The following is a 6,000-nucleotide window of genomic DNA, read 5'->3' on the forward strand; positions in this document are numbered from 1 at the left end:
GGACCATTAATTACATGCTCCATTTATAAGCAGGAGAAGAGGTACCTTTGGATGAACAGGAACAATCAAAACAAAAAATCCAACTGGAAGGTAATCGCCTAAAAACTTAGAAATATATTTATGTGAAGTCAAGCAGAGAAACAGTATTTTGAAGTCTCACTTGAATCTGCTTTATTGTGAGATAACAGGTTTAGTTATCCGATTTATTATGTTTAAATTAATTTACTATCCATTCCACCACTTTTAAAGAATAGCTCCTTCATCTTCGATGTGAAATCATTATGAAAATTAAGTATCTACTCCTCATGCCATTATAGGTTACCTGTTTTGGGCCTTTTGGGAAAATACATTACAGATTAAAGTATTAAACTGTCTTTAAATCACCCATGGCTAGGGTAAAGCCAGACAGAGGTCAGCTGCTCTGACGTACATCAGCTTTCTAGGTTAATTACACTTGTGTCTACATGTGGAATAAACACACAGTGAGAAACAAAACTAGGCAAATACCATACCTAAAACCTGAACTAGTTAACATAGGAAATAATAGAGCAGGATAGGTTGGATTGCATTAGCTTATTACTGTTTTGTGAGGGAGTTCTTACTGGACTGATAATTAGGTCATGGCACTGCAAGAAGAAACATGATTAACTTTGACACACGGAGTGTGGAATGTAAAGCCAAATAAACTAGACTTTCATTGACCCAACCCTTTCTAATTGCCAGTTATCATGAAGGCAGCTTGTCTGGCATGTGGGTTGCATTTCTGAAACCCTATTATTTCACTTCTCCCCTCATTTTTCTCTTAAAACCTCTCAGTTTTTTGCAAAGTTCAGACAATATAATTGCACTACTTAAGGAAAATTTTTGCAATACAAAATTGACACTCAGTCTACTAGCACAGCTGCACCAGAAACTCTCCTGGGACAGAGGTAAATCCCAAACTGACCTATTCAAAACTAAGGCCAAATTGCAATGTTGTGAGGGTGAATAGGGACCTTGCTCATCCATTCTCCTTTGCCATTTTGAAAGTACATGAAACAATCAATCAACAATTATGTAGATGTTTTATATAACCCAAATATTGAAGTAGTCAGGAAATTGGTCAAATGATGCAAGGTCTGACATACCATAACTTACTGCTTGACTTTGCAAATTAGTACGCAATGAATCCCCAAAACAGCACATGGAAGACCCTCAAAACTTGAAAATCTCTGTACCTTGTGAGGACTTGCACTCCTAAATTTCAGTGTAAATAATGATACAATCATGGAATACATTAAGGTATCTTGGCATTCTTGCAATTTTGGGTGTGTTTATCTGATCATGCGTATCTTTATTCTTTTTAAACTCACTGAGGTATTCAATTTAAAAGCTCATAGTTAATTTAAATTACTTTAATGTATTTTTAGCACATACATTTTTCTAACTTTTCCTCTAATTTAGATCTGTATCAGCTGTAGACCACATTTAGAAAATAAATTTTGTTTATTCACATCCTGACATCTTTCTGTCTTCTGCTTAATGAATATTATTTGTGAGATCCATTTTTTACATTGTTGGCTCTATTTTTAGACACACACACAAAAAAAACCCATGTGAATGAATTTTTTTTTTTTTTATTATTGTTATTATTTTGGGACCCATACATTATATCATCAGTTTCTGCAGTTCAAACATTTTCATCCACAGAGTAACTGGGATATTACTTTATTGGATGTAATGCAGACCAATATATATTATTGTAATGAAGAACATATTCTGTGCCTAGCAATTAATTGCTACTCCAGAGAGACTGTTGCTGCTTAGTAGTATATTTCTGGTTTCCATAACCTTAATTTGGATACTTTATGATCGTATCTGGCAGCTCCCACATAGTGTGCCAGACAATTTTCAGTTTGGTATACTCCTGAGACCCATGTGCTTGACAATCAGTTATGCTTGGTTTTTATTTTTTCTACCCCAATTACTATATTTGAAGCATTTGCCATTGGGCAGAGGAGAACACATGCAGTAAGTACTGGCATTTTCTTGTAAAGAGGAGAAACACAGAGGAACTTCAAAGCTGGTTTATGTTTGTTTAGACTATAGATATAACTAATAAAGATTCTCTACTTTGTATTTATGAGATGCTGCTTAATATAACACCCAATACAGCAGGAAACTTTATGCAAGACAAAGAGAAGACCGAAGTCTCTGTAAGTTAAAGGGAAGTTAATGCAAATAATAGATGATTCAAGTTGTTTTAGCAACCTATTCAGTATTTGTCCATGCCATGGTTTAACTCCAGTTAGCAGTCAAAAACCAGGACATTCCAGAGCATTTGCTCTTACACTTTACAACCTAGCCATAACTCACCGAAGTTAGAACAACAGTCACTTTCTTTGACTAATTTGTATCTCCTTTTCTACTGAAAAATTGTAGAGAAGGGGTTATATTCCTTGTAAACAGCATTGCACACAAAATGAATGCAGAATTAGAGAGCAAGCATCGTTTTTCGGAAGTGACTATTTTTCTTCTCTTCGCTTTTCTACCACTAGTACTTCTAATACAATCAATTTAATTTTTTTTTTTTAATTTGTACTTTGGATTTTGTGTTAATAATCAAGAAGGGACAAAAATAGGACATTTCAAAAACTTGCCGTGTTACTTACTCTTTAGATTATTCCAGTGACTTCTGTGTGGCTTGGTACTCCTCACCACCTGCAAGTTCAATAACAAAATTTTATTTTTCTGTGATCTATCTTTAAACATTGGAACTGAAAAGCATTCCCATTAATAGTTACCAAAACATTCAGGATATTAATACCTGATACTACTAAACGTTAATTAATTTGTCTCAAAGTAGCCCAACAATTACAATGTAGTAAATAAGACGAAAAACCAAAAAACATAATTATTTTTGTCTTTGAATGAAGAATATGCAACACATTAAACACAACTATATTTGTAGCTTAATATCAAATGTAGTTTCAGGCAGAATAAATTCTAGCAATACTGAAATCTTATTTCAAAATACACAGTCCAAAGTACTGTCCTTTGTAGGATTTAATTTCCACTTCTTAACAAATTATTCCTCTTTTATTTGAAGACAACAGCTGCCCCTTCAGTGCAGCTGTTACTAGTGAAGATCATTGATTAGCCTGAAGTCAATGACAGCAAAGGAACTCTCAGGATGCTCTGATATGAGATAGCATGAATAAATCTCTCTCTCTCCTGCACACACACAGCATGAAGTTTGGACACATACATCTTTCCCTCATTTTCCACTGGTCTAATTCACTCAGTGTCTGTTCAGTGTTTTAATGAAAGATGATAGTGCATCCACTATAAACTCTGTTCTGAACAAAAAGGACGAGGAATGCATTGAGGCCTGGACCGGTGCTTTTATAACAGCAGGGCATTGGGAGCACCGGAATGACAGACACTGGCAAATGGCATAGAAGAAAATGAGCTTACTCGTGGCTTGGAGAAAGGTTGTGCCAACCATCTGTCACACGAGATCTCCCAAATGACAGCAAGGATCATAAAGCCACATTAAGGTTTTCCCCATATCTCCTCAAAGCCAGTTCTCACAAAGGGACCCAAATAAAAGGAATATGAATTATTGTTCACACACAAGAAACCTACCTTTGAAATTCATCAAGATAATTCAAATGCATACCACAAAATAACAGATGTAAACTCAGAGTGTGGGGGGGAGAAGCCTAGGCCCCGAGTTTAGATCTGTAGATTTTTTCATTATTTCTAATAAAAAAATGCTATAAATTCATGTCAGTGTGTAGCAGCATTACAGTGATAGTGATTCTGACAAGATGACGTTGTCCCCATTCTCATCTTGTGAAAATAAAGCAACAACTTTTTAAACAGTGAGAAGATAATACACTATGGAATTAATACCCACATTAAAAATTATTACTGGAAAAGTATTAGGCAATGAGGATAAATATTTGATTTCGTATCATCTAGCTTTTTTCAACTTCATTTGGGATCTAATAATTTCATTATTCATTATAGTTGAAATCTGAAAGCATAATACCTCTCGATAGTAGATAGTACAGATTCTATTAAAAAAAAACAACAACAAAAACCAAAAACTCCACACAAAGAGAAAGCTGCAGATACTCAATTCCCGTGCCTAGTTGTAACATTTAAAAGCGATCTCTTAGGGCACCTACTGGAGAATTTTAGCATTGCATGCCAAAGAAAGCCTGTAAAAAGAATCTTTGTACAAGATTTAAACAAGAACAGTAATTCAACCTTTTTTTTTTCTTCTCTTAGCAGTCCTCATTCTATTGACTGTAGCACTTAAAGCAAATAACCAAATGAGAAGACGTCACAGCTGACAGTATTCACTGGTGGAAGGGAAAGACCTAATACTCTACATTTCAGAATTTGGCAGCTCTTGACTATTTAAATGTTATTAAGTTAAATACATCATGCTGTGTTTATATAGAAAAAATATTTTACATTAAAAATTTTACTAAAACCATAATAAGAAATTTAATTCGTAGGAATTACATATTGACAAGCATGTCAAAGTCTTTGGATTAGGATAGTTTACCCTTCAAGTTAGTTTTTTCAAACTATTTAGATATTTTGATTTTTGATTTTTTTCCCTATGAAGTTCTGTGGTAGTAATCCTGACATCTGTAAATATTTACCATCTTGTTTACATTTGCTGTTTGATTTATTTCTGTCCACTAACACAGAATATTCTCTATTTTATAGCTCATTTCCCGAAAGTCCCACACAGGTGATTTCTGGAGACATATGGTGTGTAGTTTTGAGTTTATCTAGCCTGTGACAGAAAACAGTTGTTTAACTTATTTTACAGAAAAGATAGCTTTGGAAATTTTATCAATAAAGCAGCAAGCACCTCATATCAGCCTCATAAAGCTGAATTTATTTTTAAGCAAAAGTTCTGTGAGGGCCTTTCTTAATTCAACATTTTTTTGTGTTTTCCAAGAGTCAGTGACCTGTAACAGTCACTTACAAACTCTAGGGAGAACTGTCTGATACCCTGTTAAAAAACACCAGCACCAAACCCAGAACAATAACACACCTAACCTGCTGCTGAGGCACACTGGCAAGTTGTTAATATCCACTACCACTGCAGTTTAGGTAACCTATTCCAAACCAATAAAAATCCCCTTGAGCAAGGGATAAGTATCGTCCTTGTGTTCATTTTATGCATTACAATAGGAGCTACACTTCAGACAAATTTTTGAAAAGACATGCAGACTTCTGTGCCAGTGCTCAAATTCAAACACCCTGTGCAGTCTGTAAGCATCCATGAATTGTCTGATCATTACAGCACTGGAGAATAATTCCTCATGCAATCTGAGAGTTCCTGCATTTGCCCTAAATCTCTGTGGCAGAGATGAAGCACAATTACTTGGCTTTGAGTGGGTTTTCCTAGGGAATAAGCCAATAAAAATAATAATTGCATGTCTGGAACAAAAGTCTAAATTAATGTACAGTGTTGTGTAGCCTAATTCACTCCTAGTCATGTAGCTCATCCTCATCCCAAGTTGTACTGAGAATATAAAGGAACCAGTTCTTCAAAGAATGCACTTACTGACTTTGAAGTGAGTAGGTCTGTGAACTCTGGTATCTGTACAGGCTAAGAGACATTTCCTACAGTTCTGGAGAACAAGAGCAGAATATAATAAGATATGTAGACACATCTTACCCTGTCTCTCCTTGAGAGCGATCAGCTTGTCCCAGAAGAGCATAAGGAATATTAAATGGCGCAAGTATTCTGGCTTATTGTGTTTGTGACTTTGATACAGCAGAATTTCTCACTTCTTTAGGAGATAAATTTCCTCAAAGGTTCATGCCCATATTACAACAACTACATATGGTAAAGAATGCAGTGAACTTTTCAGCTGGGAGACAATGTCATTATTCTACATATCAGTTAGTTCGCAGTTCTACTCAGCCAGAATCCTTCTTTGTCTTTCCAGACAACATTCTAACAGTCTGAATAAGAACAAAAAA

The sequence above is a fragment of the Corvus brachyrhynchos genome, unplaced genomic scaffold (assembly GCF_000691975.1).
Source record: "Corvus brachyrhynchos isolate BGI_N302 unplaced genomic scaffold, ASM69197v1 scaffold249, whole genome shotgun sequence".
Taxonomy (NCBI): domain Eukaryota; kingdom Metazoa; phylum Chordata; class Aves; order Passeriformes; family Corvidae; genus Corvus; species Corvus brachyrhynchos.